Raw genomic sequence first — 24534 nt, forward strand, 5'->3', positions numbered from 1 at the left:
TTGACATGTTATTTGTTTATGTTCTCCTTACAAAGTGTGTTTATTAAGCTTATTCTAGCATCATGAAATGAGATTCAAAGTTTACACTGCTATTCCAGTATCTCAAATAACCTTTAACATGACGGAAGTTGTTTATTACACACCCAGGAAATCCAGGAAAGGAGGAACCAGGGTTAAGGGAGCTATATTATTATTCCATTTTTCTAATGGTCTACTTAAACCAATCATTCTTCTCAAGTGAGTAAATTCTGCCAATTCATTTTTTACAGTAGATTTTATACTAATCACAAATCATTAAACCATAGTAGTATAATATTCTTACCATTGATTTGGCAAAGGTATTAAACAAAGTTTTACAAAATTGTATTTGAGCAATTCTGATATACATAGGCATTGTTTTTGTTGTATTTGTGTTTTTTTTTTTCAATTTAAAATTTTATCTCCCACATATAAGAGAGAACATGCAGTATTTGTCTTTCTGTGTCTGGCTTATTTCATCCAACATAATGTCCTCCAGTTGCATCCATTTGGATGCATGGTATAATTTCATTCTGTTTTATAGCTGAGTAATATTCTATTATTTATATATATGGCATTTCCATTTAATTGTTTGTATCATTTTTAAAACTTTTATTTATTTAACTGAGAGAGCGAAAGAGGCACAGAGAGCTCCCATCTTTTCATTCAATCCTCAAATACCTATAAAGGTGAAGGCTGAACAGAGACAGGAGCCTGGAGCCAGGAACTTAATCTCAGTCTTGCATGTGGGTTGAAGGAACACAATCACTTCAGCAATGATGAGTAGCCTCCCAGGATCTGCATTAGTTGGAAACTGGAGTCAGGGGTTGGAGCCAGGTACAGAACAGAGGCACGTTGATATGAGTTCTGTGCATTTTAACAGCTAAACACCCTGTTCAATAGGAGCCAGTGTTGTGATTCAGCACTTTAAGTTGCCACTTAGATTGCTGGAATCTCAAGTCTGAATTCCAAGTTGAATCCTGGCTACTCAACTTCCTATCCAGTTCCCTGAGAAAAGTGTTAAAAGGTAGTGCAATATCTTCAGCCCATGCCACACACTTGGGAGACACAGATGTGGTTCCTTAATTGTGTGTGTGTGTATGTGTGTGTGTGTATACACACTTCTCCATAATGTTATTTATTTAAACCTTCCCATGCATTGTCTTAAATCAGGTAAATGTGAAATATTTACCTATTGATCTTTTTTTAAAGATTTATTTTATTTATTTCAAAGCGTTATAGAGAGAGAGACAGAGAGAGGTCTTTCATACGCTGGTTCACTTTCCAAACAAAGTATCTGGAGCTGAGCTAATCCGAAACCAGGAGCTTCTTCCAGGTCTCCCACCTGGGTGCACAGGCCCAAGGACTTGGGCCAGCCTCTGCTGTTTTCCCAGGTGCATTAGCAAGGAACTGAATCAGAAGTGAAACAGCCAGGACGCAAACCAGAGCCCATATGGGATGTAGGTGCAGCAGACCAAGGCTTTAATCTGAGCCACAGTACCTGCACCCCTGTTAATCTTTTCAAAGAAGCAACTTTTGGTATTAATGGTACCTTTTTTTTTTTGCAGTTTTGTGCACTTATTTGTATTTGTTGAAAAGTCCTTAGTGTCCCAGTATTTATGCAGTTAAAAAAAGAATCATCTATGGAAGGCCCGTGTTGTGGTGCAGTGGGTTAAGTCTCCACCTGCTATGCTGACATCCCATATGGGCACCGGTTCTAGTCCTAGCTGCTTCTCTGCCAATCCAGCTCTCTGCTTATAGCCTGGGAAAGCAGTGAAGGATGGCGTGGGTCCTTGCGCCCCTATACCCGTGTGGGAGACCTGAAAGAAGCTGCAGGCTCCTGGCTCAGGATCGGCCCAGGTCCAGCAGTTGCAACCACTTGTGGAGTGAATCAGTGGATGGAAGATGTTTCTGTATCTCCCTCTCACTGTCTGTAACTCTATCTCTAAAATAAATAAATAAAAATCCTTTCTTGTGGCTTCAGTTTATTAATTGGGGTTTTACATCTTCAAAAGCAGTGAATTTTAAGGTTCATGTATGTGCATAACCCTATTTCAACTTAAAAAACACAATAAAATGTGGAAGTTTTTTGTTTAGTTGATTTGTTTTCTTTTGACTTCTGTACTTCCCAGTGAAAACTTTGGCTGCTCTGGATCATGTTCTTATACCTGAACTAACCAGGATGCCTCCAGAATGTCGTTTTTCAGTTCCCTAATGATAGTGCAAAGTCTGAAAAACTTCTAGTGAAAGAAGCCACTAATAACAAAAAGAAGCAATTGAGGAATTGCATTTTAAGTAGCCCAAAATATGAGCTAATGGAACTCATTCACCTAATAGCATGAAAATAACTTCCACAGGCAATATAGTCACATTGGATTTTAAGAACAGGAGTTTGAGTCATTGAAAAGAAGGTTGTGGGTCAAAGTTTACATTAAAATATAATGCTAATGGCAAAGAGTTGAAGTTTAGGCCTGGCTTTCCTAGCTGATGACAGGGTTATGATTCATGAGGTCTTAAAGATGAAGGAAGATCATTATCCCTGAGTAATGGTGATCTTTGGCCTCCCAATGTTCTTCTCATTCCTCATCCTTCACCCTTACCCTGCAATAATTATAGGTATGGACTTGTAGGTTACTAATATACAAATTCAGAAGTTGGCTTAAGACCTAGAGAATGCCCTGTACATGGATTCAGCTTGGGATTGTGCAGGTAGTATATAGCTACTCCCCCTACTCCCAAATCCAAAGCCAGCATATGCTAGAACTTAACTGGTTATATTCCCTATGTTTATGAAAAACATTTAGTAGTAGCTGAATATATTATTTGCTATAAATTCACTTAGTTTCTGACTCATCTCATTCATTCTTGGAACTTTCTAACAAGCTTCAAACATCTTCTAAGACCTCCCTTCTTATGTTTAGTTTTATAAAAATGATTTTTGGTGTTTCTATAGATCCAAGTAACAGAAAGTTATATCCTCTGATTGTTGGGCTGTCTATGGAGGTAATCAATAAAATGCGCATGGCCCCTGCCCCCATCCCTTCAGGATCTGGGATTACCGTTGTTCCCATTCCACTTGGGCATATAAGAATCTGCTAAGACAGATTACCTGTGCCTGGAAGTTCCCTCACCCCCACATGTAATCTTTACTGACTCCCTGTTGTCTCTTTGGTTAAACAGAGGCTGATACTAACCCACAAGCTATTGAGAGTCTATGACATAGGTGGTTTATGCTTACTATGAAATAAATACCCATGTGTATATAGATCCTTGCATGCTCTCATGTGACCTTAATTTCTCAACTCCAATATTTCTTCACTGTAAGGCACACACAAAAGGAACATCTAGACAATGTAAACCCCTGGGAAAGATTCCTTAAGTAAAATTGCATTTTGACTTTTCCACATAGAGTTGCCAAGAATCACAGTGGCAAGTTGTAAATTAATAAAATAGTTATGATATGTTTTATGAGAAACCACAAAATAAACAAAGCCTATGTTACTCTAAGAGAATTAAAGATAAAAGTAGAGAAGCTTGTTGTAGTGAGAAAGTGGCTACATTGTTCAGAGGCCACAGGCATCTATGAAAGGGGCAGAAAAATTTTACATCTGCACCAAATATATACACTTCATGTTCAGATATCGCAAATCTGTACTCCCTATTATTTGAGATTTGTCTTCCAACTCATACTCTGGTGATACTTTTCAGATTCAGTTTTGCCAATGGTCCTTATTCTCCTTCCTAAGAATGAAGAAACTCTCATTGCCTTGTTTACCATTGGCAAAAAAACCAAAAAAAAAACAAAAAAACAAAACCTAAAATCTTTATACACTAGCAAAATTTAGTCATCAGTTTCCTTCATTGAGTTCTATTCTCCTTGAACCATTGTTGTGTGAACATTTCGATTTAGTTTTATGTTTAACTATTTATTTGAGTGGAAGAGACAGAAAGATCACCTGTCCTCTGGCTCACTCCCTAAATCCTTGCAATGTCCAGAAGTGGCCATCGCAGGCCAAAACCAGGAGCCAGGAACTCAATCCAGGTCTTACGTGTGGGTGACTGGGACCGAACTACTGGAATATCACCTGCTGCCTCCCAGGGTGCATTAGCAGAGAGTTATAATAAGAAAGGGTCTCAAACTCAGGCACCTCTACACAAGATGTGAGCATCCCAACCAGAAACTTAACACTAGATCAAACTCTGGCCCACTATATGAGCATATTTATCAGTCTTGATTGGTCCTTAAAGTAGAGCAACTTTACTGGGATCCCAATGTTACTGGGATAGATATTTAGTAAAAAAATTTGAACTTTACAAATCTGGAAAAAATTGGGATAGGGAGTAAAGACAGCTAGATAATCAAACACTCACTAAGAAACTCACATTCAAGCAATGTAGCAGATGGGAATTCCCAAGCTCACACGTGGAAGTGCAAGAAGCCACTGCATCTGTCTGTATGACACCTGAGAATGGTGGTCTCCATTTCATTTCTGTCTTCCAAAGTATTTGCTTGCTTCTACCGTGGACAAGCCCTCAGGGCCTAAAGGAAAGGAAATACTTGGAAATGTAGCACCCAATACACTAGAAAGAAGTAACAGAAGGTCAAATTGACAACAATCCACTACAAAGTATCTCTGTCCACCACTGAGATTGTTTTTTATGGTTTTTTTTTTTTTTTGGTGTGATTTTTAAGAAAGATTTATTTTTATTCATTTGAATGGCAGAGATTTGGGGGAAGTGGGGAGGGAGGGAGAGGGGGAGAGAAAGATCTTCCATCTGCTGGTTGACTCCCTCCCATGGCCCCAGCAGGCAGGAGTCAGGAACTGACCGGAACCAGCACTCTGATATGGGATCCTGGCATCACCTGTGGTGGCTAGCCCTGTGTGCCTCGGCAGCACCTTTGGGTAACATTTTTGTTATGCTGGTTTTACAAAGTGATTTATGAATATTTCATGTTTCATTAAATTGTTGAATAGCATGTGCATGTCTACTTGGAAGCATCTCTTCCTGAAAGATTGAAATAAATTAGTTTGTAAAACCATCTGGGTCTAGTAGTCTTTAGGAGTTAATTCTTGCAAATTTTTTCCCCAAGATCTTTTAAAAAAATATCTGCCTATTTAGGTTTTCTTGTTTCTCTTTAGTCACTTTGCAACTTATTTTCAGAGTCACTATTTTGAGAAAATTTCAAACATAGATTTCTGCATAATACTATTTTATATTTTAAAACTCGGCTTCCCACTATGCTAGTATTTTTGTGAGTTCAAGATATGTAAGCAAAGTAGACAGAATAGTTTAAATAATAAATATTTGTTTTGCCCTGTTATGAAGGCTGGAAGTCCAAGAGCAACTTGCAGGCAGATCTGAGATCTGATGAGGACCTCTTCCTGGTTTGCAGATAACTAATTCCTTATCTGTCCTCATAGGAGGGAGAAGGAAAATGAAGTCTACTTTAAGAACACTAAAACATGCACAAGTGGCTCCATCCTTGTGATCTACTCACCTATCCATCATTCACATAATAGCTTGTATTAGTCAGTCTTGTTGCCCAACTCCTTACCCAAGAATCATAATACAACAGCATTTATTTCTCATTCTCATTACATTATCCTCACTTTGTTCACTACAGTTGTTCAAAACTTTTCTTGGATTTTTTTTCCTTTTACTAATTACAGAAGAAAATGTGTTAGCTCTAAAGCCTGTAACTCTTGGAATCCCTGACATATTTTTCTTTTTCATCTGTTGTTGAAAATTAGCCAATTCTTCCTTGAACTCAACTAACTTGAAATATTTCTTACCAAATGCAGCTAATAACAGAAAACTCATATTAATTACGTTCTCTTCTCCCAGAGTCACAGGTGCACTGGATATATTATCTGTTTTTCAAATTTTTACAGGTTACAGGTTTACCAAATATTTCACCATTGAATTATGTTGTTTGCCAGGTTTCCAAAGTCTGATAACTATTTACTGTCTAACTGCTAGCTGATGGTCTCAAGCCAATGCCATATGATGGCCTCTTTATTTGTTTGTATAATTTGTGTTATGTTGATATCTACGTGTATCAATTTCTCTATTTGTCAGATTTGTATCACAACAAATATGCATTGTGTAGTTTCTTGTTCCAGACCCTAGGCTAAAGATCCTATGCAGAATGTGTCGATTTATCAAGGCAAGAACATAAACCAAACTATACAGTAGTAATTAAAACTGTTAAGACATGGAGAATGTTTTACTTTATAAGCTCTTAAACTTATTTCTATATCTTATCAATTTTTCACTTTCAAATTTACTAAATTCTGCTCTAATTCTATTATATCATTCGTCTACCTTTATTGATTTGTTCTTTTCCTATCCCTGACTCCTTACATTGGTGCTCAATTACTTTTCCTTTAATTCATTTTATTTTAGTAAACAATGGAAAAGCTTTCACCAGTTACAAAGGGATGCCATTTTCAGCCTCTTGAGTTGCTACCTCAATGTCAGGAACTTTCCCCAGAGGCTCTCTGAGCTTTCTGAAAGTTGCTGTCTGTTTTCTGTTGGCTTTTGGTTTCCATTTCAGTTGCTTTCAAATTTGTACTGGTCTGTGTTCTTAAAAAAGGCATAGATAAGTGATATTTCAGCCACCATAGTTCACTTAGGTTTTTACCTCTTACTCTAGAAATCCATGCATTTAAAACATTCCACAAAGGTATAATTGTTAATTTGAAGTGATGCAACATTTCCTTTCTTATAAAGTTTTATTTATTTATTTATTTGCAACTTAGAATGCCAGAGAGAGAAGAGGCACAAATCAGGAGAGAGATTCCATCCACTAGTTCACTCCCCAAATGGCTGCCATTGCCAGGATTGGGCCAGGCCAAAGCCAGGATCCTGTAATTCCGTCCAGATCTCCCCTGTAATTGGTCAGGAGCCTAAGTACTTGGGCCATCTTCTGCTACATTTTCCAGGCACATTAGCAAGAAGCTGGATTGGAAGCAGAGCAGCTGAGGCTCCAACTGACACTACCACATGGGATGCCGATGTCACAAATGGTGGCATTATTAACCTGTTGTACTATAACAAGGAACAAAATCACCCATTTTGTTTATTCCTTCTCTGTATCTAGTTAAAATTCTTCCTGGCTATTCTTTTTTTTTTTATTTTTCTTCTGTTGTTAGTTCATATTAACATTCATATTTCAAATTCCCTTTGATTCAAGGAGGAGTTTTTGCTTGTCTTTTCATTGTCATCTTACCCAGAATTCCTCCCTTGATTTACACACATATATAGTATTCTGAGGATTTGAGCAATATGTAGCTACACTGACATTGGGAATTATTGTCTATACTGCTGAAGAAGCTGTTAAAAATGTGCAATGACAGATGTTAAATAACTGAAATATACAAAAAAGGGAACCCTCTAATGTTGGACTGAAATTTCAGAATAAACTCATTATAATTTAAAGTATATGTTCAATAGAATTTCATTTTAAATATAAAAATCATAAAATTTTGCTAAAAAGGCCTAAAAGCAAAGACACACTGCGTAATGGGCATACTAGTAGTCAAGCTTTTGTAGATAAATACTGTTTTCCACTCAAAAGAATCAATGTTTCTGAAAGGAATGGTTGCAAGTAGGTTTGGCACAAATAAAGTACATGATGAGCTTGGAAAAATGTTGTGCCAGAAGTAATTAAAAAGAGAGGGGGCACATATCAAGAGGAAATAGGAGATGTCTTGAAAATCTTCCAGTTTGCTAAATATGGGAAATTTTGAACTGGGAAATTAATAACAGTGACACAGTGTGGCTCAATAAATAGAATACAAGACATAATCCTCACACTAGATCAACCAATAATTTTGGAAGAAAATACTTGCTACTTATAGTAAAATGCCAAATATAAAGATGAATGGAAAGTGGGACTTAGAAAAAGTATCATTTTACAAACAGAACAGTAATAATTTATTTGAGTAGGAATAATCCATAATTTCTAAAATGGGTGTTTGAAATTTTTCCAAAGCATTATGAAAATTTCTAGCATACAGAAAAAATTTGAGGAATTGTATAGTGAACATTGGTGTATTCACCACTTAGATTCTTTGTTGTAGATTTATTTATTTAAAAGGCAGAGTGATAGAGTAAGGGAAGGAGAGAGAGAGAGAGAGAGAGAGAGAGAGAGAGAGAGAGATTTCCATTCCCTGGTTCACTACCCAAACTACTGAAACACCCAAACTACTGCAACAGCCAGGGTTGATCTACACTGAAGCTAGGAGTCAGGAATTCCATTTGGTTCCATCTGGGTCTCCCACATGGGTGGCAAAGGCCCAAATACTTGGGCCATCCTCTGCTGCCTCCTAAGGCCCACTAACAGGGAGCTGGATCAGAAGCAGAGCCGCTGAGACCTGAACCAATATAATGGGGTTACACCATGGCAGTGGCAGCTCAGCTCTCTGAGGCCATACCAGAGCCAGCCCCTACCATTTAGATTCTGCCATTAACATTTCACTATATGTGGTGTCTCACTCAATATGACATAAGAAATGTATATTTGTACCCTGCCCCAAGTTCCTGACACAGAGCTCCTAAATCCATTGTAATTTCTTGGATTATAGGAGCATCTTTTGTTCTAGTGTTCTTGCTGTATTCTCCTATTTAGCTTGAGTTTGGGAGCTAGTCACCAGAAACTAAATCATGATTAGAAACTTGGGACATTTAGATCTACCCTCCATTCTTTGGGGAGGAAAGAAAGTCTGAAGATTGAATTAATAGTCAATCATGTCCATGTGATGAAAGCCTATGAAAATCACTAACTATGGAGTTCGTGTAGCTTCCAGATTGAGAATGCACCCATGAGCCCAGAGGATGGCAGACCCCAGCAATATGAGGACAAGGGAACATGTGCTAGGAACCGCTCTGAACCGTGCTCTGTATACATCTTCTTTGGGTGGGTCATGTGTACCCTTTATAATATATTTTATAATAAACTGGTGAACTGAAATAAATTCTTTTCTGAAGTTCTGTGAGCCATTATACCAAATTATCAAACAAGAGGAGAAGGTTGTAGGTACCCTCAATTTGTAGCCAAGTTTAATAGGAATGTGAGTACTCTGGGCACTTGCATATGAAATGGAAAAATGTGAGCTCTTTACCTGTGGGGTTTGCACTAACTTTGAGTAGCTGTCAGAACTGAAATAAACTGCACGCAGGACACCCAGTTGTTGTCTGCAGAAAATTAGAGAAGTATTTGGTCTAACAAACTCTCATATTTTGGCATCAAAAGTGTGTGTAAAGAGATTTCCTTATACATAAATCCACCTTTCTATCATTCTACATACCCATTAGTCCTTTTTATCTTATGGAAATACCTCAAAATTAATTTTACATGTAAATGAATTTCTTCTCTAAACACTGCAGCACACACAATCTTTAGCATACAATATGTTTATTTACAGTTCCTATTTTTCTTTTGATATAAAATTTACATAAAACAAAATTAGCAAGTCTTAAATATATCATTGGTCAGTTTTGACACAACTGTGTAATACAGTTGCTTGTCAAGTTATTGCCAGCCCTAGAGAAAATTCACTCCTGCCTGTTCTCAGATAATACCCTTACCACTTCTCAAGAACAACCACTTTTCTGTTTTTTTTCCTAACATACATCAATCTTCATTTCATATAAGTGAAATAATAAAAAAAAAAGTGGCTATTATTACTATTTCCTTCACCAAGGCTTATACTTTGTTGATTCCTTCATGTTGTTCATAAATCTTTTTTTTGAAAGTTTTAATTAATTAATTTATTTATTTTTTAACTTTTATTTAATGAATATAAATTTCCAAAGTACAGCTTATGGATTACAATGGCTTCCCCCCCATAACGTCCCTCCCACCCGCAACCCTCCCCTTTCCCACTCCCTCTGCCCTTCCATTCACATCAAGATTCATTTTCGATTCTCTTTATATACAGAAGATCAGTTTAGCATATATTAAGTAAAGATTTCAACAGTTTGCTCCCACACAGAAACATAAAGTGAAAAATACTGTTTGAGTACTAGTTATAGCATTAAATCACAATGTACAGCACACTAAGGACAAAGATCCTACATGAGGAGTAAGTGCACAGTGACTCCTGTTGTTGACTTAACAAATTGACACTCTTGTTTATGGCATCAGTAATCACCCTAGGCTCTTGTCATGAGCTGCCAAGGCTATGGAAGCCCCCTGAGTTCACTGACTCTGATCATATTTAGACAAGGCCATGGTCAAAGTGGAAGTTCTCTCATCCCTTCAGAGAAAGGTACCTCCTTCTTTGATGACCCATTTTTTCCACTGGGATCTCACTTGCGGAGATCTTTCATTTAGCGTGTTTGTTTTTTTTTTTTTCCCCAGAGTGTCTTGGCTTTCCATGCCTGAAATACTCTCATGGGCTTTTCAGCCAAATCCGCATGCCTTAAGGGCTGATTCTGAGGCCAGAGTGCTGTTTAGGACATCTGCCATTCTATGGGTCTGCTGTGTATCTCACTTCCCATGTTGGATCATTCTCTCCCTTTTTGGTTCTATCAGCTAGTATTTGCAGACACTATTCTTGTTTATGTGATCCCTTTGGTTCTTAGTCCTTTCATTATGATCAATTGTGAACAGAAATTGATCACTGGGACTAGTGAGATGGCATTGGTACATGCCACCTTGATGGGATTGAATTGGAATCCCCTGGTATGTTTCTAACTCTACCATTTGAGGTAAGTCAGCTTGAGCATAAATCTTTATATTACTGAGTGGAATTCCTTCATGTGGATACAAAAACTCAATGGTTATTCATAATTCTACTGAGGGGTACCTAGGATATTTCCAGTTTGGGCTTCTGTGGATACGTTGTCTACAAAAGCTCTTCCATAGTTATTTTTGTGGACATAACTTTTAATTTCTCTTGGGTAGTTTTCTAGTAGCAGAATTCCTGTGCCAAATAATAAATGCATGTTTATTGTTGTAGGAAACTGACAGAACTGTGTCCAAGTGTTTCTGGCTTCCAAAGCCATATGGTAATGACTATGCTATAGAATTGATATGGATCATGCAGGAAAAATGGAATTTTTCCAAATAGAAATTGAGAAAAAGATATTCAGATTGACAAAATTACATTAACAAAGCATAGACTTAATTCCATTTTCTATGAACTCTTTGAAGCTCCCTAATACAAGTACCAAAGTGGGTCTTCCCAGTGGTTTAATAAAAAAAATTCTAAATGTCTAAAATGGTACCATATCAGGAAAAGAACAAACATCGCTGAGAAACACTGAAAAGGTATGATTAAGGAGAAATTTTTTGTATTAATTAGATTCAGTTTCCTGAAAGAGAGTAAGAGCTTATTACCAGCTAACCTGTGAACAATTGGGAAGTCAATACTGCCCTTAACTATGACAGAGTTTCAAAGATAATCATGCTAGGAAGCTGGAAACAGAGGCTGGTTTTGAAGACATGCCTGTTAGAAAACAGTAGCTCTGGTATAATACCGAGTGTCCTATAAAAGATTCTGAGTGCATCAGTTTAAATGTTTCAGGTTTTATACATAAATTTATTTAGGGGACAGAAACTGTAGCACAATGTGTAGAGCTGTTCTTTGGGATGCCTTCATCCCATATCACAGTACTTAGTTCAAGTACCAACTATTTCATGCTTCAGATACAGTTTATTGCTAGTGGGCCTGGGAGGCAGCGGGTCATGGCCCAAGTTGGGTTTCTGACGCCTACATTGGAGACCCAGATGGAGTTCCTGGCTCTTGGCATCAGCCTGGCCCAGACCTGGCTATTTTGATCATTTGAGGAATGAATCAGGGAGTTGAAGATCTCCTTCTCTGCCACTCTGCATTTCAAATAAATAAAATAAACCTTTTTAAAAATGTTTAAACTACTCTGTAGTAAATATAGGGATGTTTTAAGTCTACATTAGTATTCCATAAACCAATTAGAGTCATAAAATCCTTCAAATAATTTCTTAGGATAGCTTTGTTTGTTGTAGGAAATCTCATCAAGAATAATATATTCCCTTTGAAAATAACAATATTCAGTGATTTTAAGATGGATTTTAGGCTTTTTTGAATGTAATAATGCATAAGTATTGGTGCTTTTTTGGATATAGGCCAAGCTAATTTACAAAACTAGAGGGAGATAAATAACACATCTTTGAAGGAAAAGCAGTATGCAATCATATTTAATAATGTTACTTTAGTGTTCTGCCTATAAGGGATTTGGTGGATATGTATAAAACATGAGAATTCAGAATGAGTCATGAGAGAATCTATAGTCTTATAAAAGCTCTACCAATAATTTTTCTCATCTATTATTTCCACAAACCCTTATCCAGATTCTAATTGTCGTATTGTAATCTTGCTTAATTTCATATTCTTCTCTTGAGAGTAGTATTTGAGCATTTTAACATAAAATTAAGTAGATTCTTGTATCAAATTACATTTTACCCTTTTCACCACTTAGTTTCTCCTATTTGATCATATTGGGACCACCATTTAATTGTCACTCTTTTCCTATCTTTATATTTCTGTTAATTTCTGATATTGGATATTATGATAAAATCTACAATTAGAAACATATAACATGGCAAGAGTAAAAATAATGGATTAGGAATTAATTAGAAGATAGTACTAATTCAAGATTAAAGTAACACTGAACGAATAAGCTATTGCCACAATAGTGCTGCAAAACCAGTCATTCCCAAACTCAATGACTTAAAGCTATAGTTGTAGTCTTCATCACATATCTATATGGTGGTTGGAAATTTCAATTTTAGATTGTCCTAGCTCTATTATTTGTTAACTTTTTAGGACTTCTCCACATTTCTCACCTTTTTAGTGAGTAGTTTCTCAGCGTATTCTCATGGCAAAAGACAAAAATGTAAAAAGCCACCAGAAACTTGATGACTGACTGTTAAGGCCAGGCTTCCCATTGGCACATCATCACACCTGCCATGATTCTACTGTCCAAAGCAAATCACTTGGCCAAGACCCTCATTATGAGGTACAGAAGAGTATTTCTCCCATAAAATGGTGGGATATGACTAATCGTGAATAATAATTTGTGAGCAACACAAGCACTTAAGCAATCCAAAAATATTTTCTGTAACTTACCCTTCACTCTGCTTTTTTTTTAACCTATATGCTTCTCCACCTATTTGTTTCCCAAGTACCTCAATTTCTCTGTCCTCGACACTTACTGCCCAATGATATGTCTTCAAGACCTTCCATTTGTAGGCATAACCTCACCCAGTACCAGAATCACCAAAAATTGGGAAAATAGGTCCATACACATAGAAATACAGTCATACAACAAAAACTCTTCAATAATATGTATTTCAATTTACTCTCAGAAAATTAGTTAATGAATGGAAAACTGAAAAAGTGATTTTCATGTTGTAAATAACTAGATACATTTAATAGTTGATTACTTTATGGTTTGAAAAAAGTTGGCCCAGGCGATTATAAGAAATAATTCATATCAGCATCAAAAGTATTTTGTGATAGCTTTTGTCTCTGAAGAAATGACTGATGTCAATATATTGCATTTAGATTGGTAGCAAAAAACCATACCAACTTCATTATATTTGAATTAGTAAATGTATATCATTTTAGAATAATATTGGAATAAATAATAAAAGGAAAAGGAAAATGAGCTTTTCAATAAAAATTGACTTAATCACATTTGACAAGCCATAATTATATAGAAAACAGTTCTGCTTCATAGAAACATTTCTTTTTTCAAGATTTATTTATTTATTTGAAAGTCAGAAAGTCAGAGTTAACACACAGCAAGAGGGAGAGAGAGAGAGAGAGAGAGAGAGAGAGATCTTCCATCCTCTGGTTCACTCCCCAATTGGCTGCAATGGCCGGAGTTACGCCGATCTGAAGCCAGGAGCCAGGAGCCTTCTCCAGGTCTCCCACACGGGTGCAGAGATCCAAGGACTTGGGCCATCTGCTACTGCTCTCCCAGGCTATAACAAAGAGCTGGATCGGAAGTGGAGCAGCCGGGAATCAAACCAGCACTCAAATGGGTTGCCGGCACTTAAGGTGGCGGTTTTACTTGCTATGCCACAGTGCCAGGCCCATAGAACTATTTCTTAAAATAAGACACTTCATACAAGGTTTTGTTAAAAAGTGCATGAAAACTGGAATTCAAGGATAAATTAATTTGGCACAAAGATTTTCAAAATGCATGTGAGAATTTTTCAGAAAATTCATGAAAATGTATATTATAAAAAATGCATGAATTTCAAAAGGTTTGTATAAAAATAAACATTATTTTGCTCCATTTCTCTCTAACCTTTAAACTACCCTTATATGAAAGGAATGAAGGCAAATAAGCAGATTTGATAAAATTTTTATTTTTTTTTAAAAATTGACTCAAAAATTTGTAAGATTTAAAATTTGTAGTTAAAGATTTATTAGGAAGATTGTTAATTTACATGAAAACTGGCTTATTTTCATAGCAGCTGCTAAAAAATTTGTGAAACAAGTTTCAGGTTGGCAAGAGGAACTGCAGGCTGTCTTTGATATAAAAATATCCACAGGCATGAAAGATGTCTATGCAATTAGAGAAATAAAAACCCAAGTTTTGCATTTCTGAGGATTTCTCTTGTGAAAGATTTTTATTCTCACTGAAGATGGAAAGACATAACAGAAGATTACCTGACAAAGGTGTTGTCCTGCAACTAAACTGACCTACTCCCGAGTGATAGTAACTTTATTAGCTACCCAGGAAGAATCATGGAACTTTAATGAATTGACTACTATCAGATGCACTGAAACTTTTCCTAATAAACTAGAATTAATGGCTGTTTCAGATTTTATTGCATGCTTTTACATTCTTTATTTCTGAGTTAAGAATTTTAAAACTCTATGTGGTTCCACTTGTGTTATTTTCCACTTGATAGTAAAAACAAAGATTTCAAAATATTTTTCTCCAAAATATATTTCTCAAATTTTTTTCTTACAAACTGTTTGCAAGCAAAAAGCCAAAAAGTTCCCCAAGGATGCTTCTGAAATAGTCTCGTGATTTAATGAGCATAGTATTATTATCTGTTATATGTAGTTTGCTAAAGGTGATTTTAAAAGGAAAAACTATAAATTAATCAACTCAAATTTTGGAAAGAGAAGATCTTTTCAAAAGTATTTTCAATTGTATTTTTGGGGGGCTGGTGCTGTGGCTTAGTGGGTAAAGCTGCCACCTGCAATGCTGGCATCCCATACAGATGCAGATTCCTGCCCAAGCTGCTCCACTTCCAATCCAGCTAACTGCTCTTGTGCCTGGGAAGGCAGTGGAAGATGGCCCAAGTGATTGGGACCCTGCGCTCACATAAGAGACCCAGAGAAGCTCCTGGCTGCTGGCTTTGGATCACCCCGGTTCTGGCCTTTGCAGCCACTTGGGGAGTGAACTAGTGAATGGAAGCTCGCTCTCTCTCTCTCTCTCTCTCTCTCTCTGTAACTCTATCTTTCAGATAAATAAATAAACCTTAAAAAGTATATTCTTTGTCAATTTCTATGTAAATAGATCACTAATCATTTTGCTCAATGTCCCAAATGTCTCCAGTTTAATATTTACAGTTACTATAATATTGTACTATTTTTTTGAGTAGGAAAACTCTGGTTTCAACCACAATGAAATTTAAGTATCAATTTAAAGGTGTGTGTTAGGCAAAGTGCATATATTCTTTGTTTTTCTCTTAGCCAGACATGTCTTTTTTATTAGGTTTACTAAAATTATGATGTTTATATTAAAATGAAAAGTGAAAAGTTAGCTTGAAATAATTAAATAAATTTTAATTTTGTAAATTCAAGTGATAATTTGTGTTCAATGTTTTCTACCCTAGGACATTGTGTATTCTTCCAAACCAAGATTAATAATACATAGTGCTGTCTATTCAGGGTAAAAACAGTACACATATTTTCAATGTGGGAGTCAGATATTGGAGCTAGTTTATTTGGTATATTGTTTAAGTGTATAGAGATCATTGGGCAATTCATTTTGTGTTAACATTAAATGTAACTTTAACAATTATTTTTTTTTTATTTTTTTTTATTTTTTTTTTTAAATTTTTTTTTTGTTTGTTTGTTTGTTTTTTTTTTTTTTTTTTTTTTTTTTTTTGACAGGCAGAGTGGACAGTGAGAGAGAGAGACAGAGAGAAAGGTCTTCCTTTGCCGTTGGTTCACCCTCCAATGGCCGCCGCGGCCGGCGCGCTGCGGCCGGCGCACCGCACCGATCCGATGGCAGGAGCCAGGAGCCAGGTGCTTTTCCTGGTCTCCCATGGGGTGCAGGGCCCAAGCACCTGGGCCATCCTCCACTGCACTCCCTGGCCACAGCAGAGGGCTGGCCTGGAAGAGGGGCAACCGGGACAGAATCCGGCGCCCCGACCGGGACTAGAACCCTGTGTGCCGGCGCCGCTAGGCGGAGGATTAGCCTAGTGAGCCGCGGCGCCGGCTGTAACTTTAACAATTATAAGACCAATAGTAGATATATTTATTGCTTTCATTTTTATGTTCTTATGAAAACAACAATATCCAAGCATATTGTGTTAATTGTTCTCTAGAATATTCTACTGGCTTAATTTCACATCTCATTTCTAGGGATAATTTAGACTTAAACTGATCTTTCAATCTTTCCTCCTTTTCTGTCTTTTCTCTTTCACTGGTAGTATCTTTTTCTTGATGGCATGCTTTTGTCAAGAATACAAATACTATTAAACTCTCTCAAAATAATCATATTATCATTGAAACAAAATTTATAAATTAACTTTTCCAGCCATATTTTTATAAAATAATAATGGACATCTAATTTCTTAAAACACATTCTTGGGTGTCACATAATATGTTCTTTTTTTTTTTTTTTTTTTTTTTTTGACAGGCAGAGTGGACAGTGAGAGAGAGAGACAGAGAGAAAGGTCTTCTTTTGCCGTTGGTTCACCCTCCAATGGCCGCCGCGGCCGGCGCGCTGCGGCCAGCGCACCGCGCTGATCCGAAGGCAGGACATAATATGTTCTTATCACAGAAGCTTCAACGAACAACACATGTAAGCAAAATTAGAACATTTTAGAAAACTTTCTCAAACCATTTAAGAAACACCAGTTTAAGAATATTTATTAGGCCGGCGCCGCTGCTCAATAATAATAGGCTAATCCTCCACCTAGCGGCGCCAGCACACCGGGTTCTAGTCCCGGTCTGGGCGCCAGATTCTGTCCCGGTTGCCCCTCTTCAGGCCAGCTCTCTGCTGTGGCCCGGGAGTGCAGTGGAGGATGGCCCAAGTGCTTGGGCCCTGCACCCACATGGGAGACCAGGAGAAGCACCTGGCTCCTGGCTTAAGATCAGCACAATGCGCCAGGCGCAGCACGCCAGCCTTGGTGGCCACTGGAGGGTGAACCAACGGCAAAAGGAAGACTTTTCTCTCTGTCTCTCTCTCTCTCACACTGTCCACTCTGCCTGTCACAAAAAAAATAGTACAATATTATAGTAACTGTAAATATTAAACTGGAGACATTTGGGACATTGAGCAAAATGATTAGTGATCTATTTACATAGAAATTGACAAAGAATATACTTTTTAAGGTTTATTTATTTATCTGAAAGATAGAGTTACAGAGAGAGAGAGAGAGAGAGAGAGAGCGAGCTTCCATTCACTAGTTCACTCCCCAAGTGGCTGCAAAGGCCAGAACCGGGGTGATCCAAAGCCAGCAGCCAGGAGCTTCTCTGGGTCTCTTATGTGAGCGCAGGGTCCCAATCACTTGGGCCATCTTCCACTGCCTTCCCAGGCACAAGAGCAGTTAGCTGGATTGGAAGTGGAGCAGCTTGGACAGGAATCTGCATCTGTATGGGATGCCAGCATTGCAGGTGGCAGCTTTACCCACTAAGCCACAGCACCAGCCCCCCAAAAATACAAATTGAACAATTTACCTACAATTAACATATTGATAGATCTTCAAAATACACCCAGAAAATGATTGCTTCTCATCTTCTTTTCCCACCACCCTTGTATGAATCACATCTATTTCTCACCTATATTATGTCAGTTGCCCCCTTGCTGGTTTACCTGACTCTTCCCTCATCCTGCTACCCTTCATTTACAGCAGCAGCCAAAAGAAAATGGAAGTCTTAGAGTCAGCACCACAGCGTAGTAGATTAAGCCTCCGGTTGTGGTGCCAGCATCCTATAAGGGTGTCCATTTGTGTTCCGACTGCTCTACTTCCCATGCAGCTCCCTGCTGGTGGCCTGGAAAAGCAGTGGAAGACGGCCCAAATGCTTGGGCTTCTGCACCCATGTGGAAGACCCAGAAGCTCCTGGCTTCTGGCTTCAGATAGGTCCAGCTCTGGCTGTTGTCATTTGGGGAGTGAAAAGCAGGTGGAAGACCTCTCTCTGTCTCTCCCTCTCTCTGTCTGTAACTATACCTCTCAAATAAATAAATAAATCTTTAAAAAAGAGAAAGAAATGGAAGCCTTATCTTGTCACTCCCATGCTTAAATCTACAATGGTTCCTTCTTTCATTCAAATTAAAATTTCATAAAATGAACCACAAGGTCTTCCATAATCCACCCAGCTCCTTAACATACTGCACAGTCTTTTATCCAGTTCTGCCATGTTTGTCCCCTTTGCTCTCAGTTTGGCTTTCTTTCCACTCCTGAACATCTCAGACATGGTTCACCCTTAGACTTTGCAGAAATGATTTCTCTTGCCCTGAATACTTTTGCCATCAACTTTGCTCATAGCCATCAACTCCACTCAATGTCCTTGATCACCCTATTTTCAACTACATACCTCTCTTTAACCCTGGAACACTCAGGTTCTCCTTAACTTATTTTCCATAGCACTTACTGCAATCTAATGAACTGTAATTACCTAGTTATTTTTTATATTTATTATATACTTTTCCCCTTAATATAATAAGTAAGGGTCTTCATATTGCTCACTGACCTACCTCAAGGCAGTTAAGTGATGTGACTCAGAGAGGGCACATAAAAACATATGAAGTGCCAGTGCCGTGGCTCAATAGGCTAATCCCCCGCCTTGCAGCGCCGGCACACCGGGTTCTAGTCCTGGTCGGGGCGCCGGATTCTGTCCCGGTTGCCCCTCTTCCAGGCCAGCTCTCTGCTGTGGCCCGGGAGTGCAGTGGAGGATGGCCCAAGTGCTTGGGCCCTGCACCCACATGGGAGACCAGGAGAAGCACCTGGCTCCTGGCTTCGGATCAGCGCAATGCGCCGGCTGTAGCGCGCAGGCCGCGGCAGCCATTGGAGGGTGAACCAACGGCAAAAAGGAAGACCTTTCTCTCTGTCTCTCTCTCTCACTGTCCACTCTGCCTGTCAAAAAAAAAAAAAAAAAGTGAAGTAAATGAGCAAATTACTTTATGAACAAATAGGACATATTAATTTTTCCTAAAGAAGTTCAATTTCTATTAAAATGGAAACTACCCACATTGTGTTTGGGTAATTATTTTCATTATTCTTTCATTTCCAATCAGCAAGCTTTACTAAAAACCGAAGCAGTGACACCAATGCATGTAGAGGAGATAATAACTAAAAATAGAAAATTTATCAATGAGCTCTTTTATTTCTCATTACATATAGAAGTCCAAAGTCAAAGTCTAGTTATTTTCTACTTGCTATTTAACAGGGAATATCTCGTGTGAAGCTTCATTAGGTAAATTATTAGTCTGATCTTCCAACAGTTAGATCAAAGCCTGGGCTTTGGGCCACTTTCAGAAAGGGGAGCCATATGTAGGTCTGTGGAAGCAACAGATTGGATTGCTTTTCCCCTTTGATATGAACACATTTCCCTACACCTGTTTTGTTTTTATTCTCTGTTCATTTTGTGCTGGCCTTTTTGTTCTTCCCTGCTAGGACATACTTAAGGGTATAAACCAAATTTTGTGAAATCCATTTCTATGCTAACTATGGCTCTACATCTTTCTCTTCTACTAAAAGAAGAAGGGGAAGGAGAAGGAGAAGGAGAAAAAGAAGAACATCAAAAGGCTAGCAAGTAATTTGATATCTGATCTTATTAATTTTAATAAAATATTTTAAAATTCACATGTATTGTTTCTTCACTACCTATGAACACAATATGGCATCCAGATAAGTGATTGATCAGAAAGAATCTTAACACTGAGTAAAGAGGAATAGCCTGGATAATTTCTTAGCATGCTTTTCAGAAGAGCACAGGGAGATGTTAAAATCAACTGCTACATACTGGAAGCTGACTAGAACTTTTAATTCATTGATTTATTCACCTATTCAATCTGATGTTTCAGAAAATACGTTGTATAACAATGAAAACAAAGGACATTTTTAGTTTAAAAAATAAATCATGAATTAATAAGAAGAGAAAGATAAAAACATAATTAGAGTACAATATGTTAACTTCTCTAGGCAGCCAAATGTAAGTAAAAATTCCATGGAAGAAATAGCACAAAGTTTTCTCCTCTCTGAAGCTAAAAAGCCATTATTCACTATAATTTAGTTTAAACATTTTATTATATTGAGCATTCTATGCTTCTGATCGTGTGATAACTTTTGTGCCAAAAGAATACATTACACAAGAATATGCATTTATAAATTGTACCCTCTGTTGGTATGAACTTGGTATTTCTGCAACAGATTACCAGCTATGTCTCCCTGTGTTTAGAGGCCCCCAGTGCTCTCTTTCTGCCAATGACTATTTAACATTTGATAACTTAGACCTCAGCCTTTCCCTCTCATGTTCTACATCCACATCTTGATTTTAGAAAATCGCCAAATGCTCTTTCCAAGGGCTGTGCTCCTTTTTTATTCAATGGTGCAGAACAACGTACACCTACCTTGCAAACAGAAAACATGCTTCTTTATGTTCTGCATCTTTGTTCATGTTGTTTTCCGTATCTGTAATACCATTGCAACTTTTCTACACGAAGTGACTTTGCTTATTCTTTAGAACATTCTTGTATCCAGAAATCTGCAAAGGCTTCCCTGAGCCCACGGAGTCACCAGCGCCTATCTAGTATTCCTGGAACTGCATTTACAACTTTACCTTTTGCATTTACCATGTCACATCTTTGTGGATTCCCTGTTTCTATCTGGCCAGAAACTCAAACTCCTGAGGATGAGAGACATATGTTCATTTGTATTTCCATTATCTCTGGTAATGTTGGTACCTGATAGTTGGTCAGTAAATATTCAAAATGACCATTTTATAAATTTATATTGTTGTTTTCTGTTTGGACCTAAAGGAAAAAAATTAGGCAGCCAAATTTTCATTTAATTCTGAAAAGTAATTAGGTTCCCAAATTCTTCCAACCTAAATTAATTTGTGATATTATTTTAGACTAGTGGAAATGTTACATTAATACATTAAAGGTACTCTTTAAAACAGAATACCTCAAGGAATATCATCTCCATATGGATATCTCCTAGGTTTATAGCCAGGAATTATGTTATAAACAGCTACATTTCTTTCAATCTGACTTCACTTGGAGCCATCATTTTTAAATTTAAATTTTATTTCTCTTTCACAATTCCAAATAAGGAAACTATGTGTCTTTGTTTTTAGACAAAGTATCTTTTAGATACCAAAAGAAACGTTTTTCAAATGATGGATTACACAATCTGGCAAAGAAAGATCTCTTACATCTCTTACTCTATAAAATACATATTATTCTTCAAAGTAAGATTAATAACCACCTCAGTTGCCCAGATATTTATTAGTTTGGTAGGAAAGGGAAACATGAAGAACTCACTCATATTATAATAAAAGTTAATCACAGCACCCTCTGGGTGGTTGCTTATTTCAGAATTTCATTTCTGTTACCTCATTGAGTTAACTCGTGGGTCCAGGCTTCTGTAACTTGACCTCTTGTGAAGTGGCCCCTTATTTTATGTCTGACAATAATTCAACGATTTTCTAAAATTAGGTTAATTTGCCTGCCATATGAAAAATGTTGTTATATTCATCAGCTCTTTCCAGCAAAATCACCAAATTAAATTAGAACATTTATTTCTAGGTCAGAAGGTTCCCCTAGTTATTAGAGTGATTTGTCTCAGCCTGAAGGGGAAGGATAAATTCTAATGAAGAATTATTTATTGTCCTTATATGTTGAAGTTTGGAGGGGAGGGAATGTAATGATCCTAAATCTTAGCTAAATTTAATATAAGTAGAGTTGGTATGGAATGCAAGGTGACATATAATAATTTCCAACAGAAGCAAAACATGGAGACATAAGAGTTAGCTCTATAAACTCTTAAGAGTTCATTTACTTTACACAGGTTTAGTTTGGAAACTTCTATAACATTGATGGCAGTTATGATTTCCAGTCTAGTTTTAATTGATCTGAGGATATTTATGGGTCTGTGATAAAGAAAATGCAGCCATGCCACATCTTTTTACCCTTGAACATGATCACTATGGGTCTTGGAATAGAAAGCAATGCTTTGTGATTATGGAGATGTGGCCAGAAGTGAAAACAGAGAACTGCATTGAAAAAGCTTATTTCATTGAGCAACATAATATTACTAAACAACATCTGGATTCTGTCATTTTTGTTTCTTGGAATATATTAAATTTCTAAAGTTTATATTAGCATATATTAAGTTTCTGAATTTTCTGGCATTTGCATTTGTAATTCGCATCATCCTTAACTCAATGTCAAAAGGAATCTGCATTCTCTGTTCCTACCCTGTGTTCTGGACCCAGATGTTAGAGTAATTCTGTGATCCCATCCCTAACACTGTAACTGTCTAACACTGGACACGGGGAATGATTTTACATTCAGATCTTTATAGATAATGTTGAGAAGAGAGGTTAGCAACAAGAGATGTTATATACCTGGGCAATATAATATAACACAAGCACTGAAAGCTTGCTTTTATAAAGACCAACTTTATTACCAGTCTTTAAACTGGTATTAGAAAATGCATAGGTCATTTTATATACTCAGAAGAGTTCTCCATGTATATTGCTGCAAATATAAAGATTACATTTGGAGTAATCTATGAAACCTTTTTGTTCATTAGAAATAACGCTTTGTGAATGGTGTTTGATGAAAACAAACTAGATAATTGATAATTAGCTAAGGGCATTAGGCAGAGGAAAATTGTTACAAATTTGTTATCTAATCTAATGAGTATGAAAACGATGCATTTTTGAATCTCATACCTAGAGTTCTTAGTTAAAGTTGTTGTAGCCAAGCTCTCCAAGCATATTTAAATGGCCTACTGTTGGCAACATTAGCCAGTGCAGTATTCATTCAACAGCCAAATGCATTGTGTCTACAAACAGATGCTGAAAACAGCCTGAGGCATTAGATATATAGCAAAAATATAATGTATTTTCTGATATAGTCTCAAAAGATTGGAAAATGTAATTGCAACTTTTATTTTCAAAATTCAGCCACTCACATAACTGAAGAGATTTTTTGCTAAGGATATTAATGCGCAGAGAGTACTTTATAGAAACAAGTAAATAAAAGTAAACTAATAAATGAACATATATGAAAATCAAATTTAGCAATTCTGTCTTTATACTACTTTTCCATGGTTTTGCCATTTATGTTGTATCATAATTATGCTGATGACCCCTTGAAGAAGTAAAAAATATCAATGTAGTAAACATGATTTCAACTTAATGTGGAGTAATACTGGGTTTATAGATTATGCATATACTTTTTTCATTTTATAGATGTCTTTGTTTTCGATTTTAATTAAGCCATAACCTCATTCAACAAGTCTGCTACACATTTATTTTAAAATAAAAATGTTTCCAGGCAGATTTTTGCAAGTTCAAAAACTTCAGTCAAATGTTAAAAAGGCTTAAGGAAGCAGTAGTTGAATAAAATGAGTTTAATATCTATATCCTATTAGAAAGCACCCATGTTAAATAATATTAAGATGTCTAAATATATTGAAATGTTTAAAAATTCTTATGGATTGGTTTACTTTCTTCTAGGACATGTTTCCCTTTTTAGCATAGTATATGCTTAGTACTACAAAATAATCACTTGTGGTTACAGAAATGCAATCATTTACTATTCATATTTTCAGTTGATACTTATTCATTGCCTTCTCATTGAATCCTTTTTAAGGAATGAAATACGTAACTGGTACCTGATATGCTTCTCTTTAATATCAATTTCCTTCACAGAAATGCCCTTTCCTTACCCCATTTCTGGTACAGTTAGCTACTAATGAGATCTAGCTCCCAACCACAGAGGTGACTCCATGATCCAGCCTAATTCCCTTCTCCCCTCCCCGAAATTAATCCCTCTGAGCACAGATACAACACAATACAACAGGGCTACATAGCATCCAATTCTTGATTTTAAATAGATGCTAGAAAATAAAATATAGTAGGGTAATTGAAAAAGGTTGTGGAAAATGGAATGAAAACATAAGTTTATTTTTATGCCAAAATTGGAATTTCATTCATATGAACCCCCCTCTTTTTTCCTTGCTTAACTTCATGAAAGAGCATCTGAGAAAGAAATCTATACAGAATTAAGTTACATAAATGTGGAAAAAGCAAT

This window comes from Oryctolagus cuniculus, chromosome 11 (assembly GCF_051225735.1).
Source record: "Oryctolagus cuniculus isolate XC-2025 breed Fujian yellow rabbit chromosome 11, ASM5122573v1, whole genome shotgun sequence".
Classification (NCBI taxonomy): Eukaryota; Metazoa; Chordata; class Mammalia; order Lagomorpha; family Leporidae; genus Oryctolagus; species Oryctolagus cuniculus.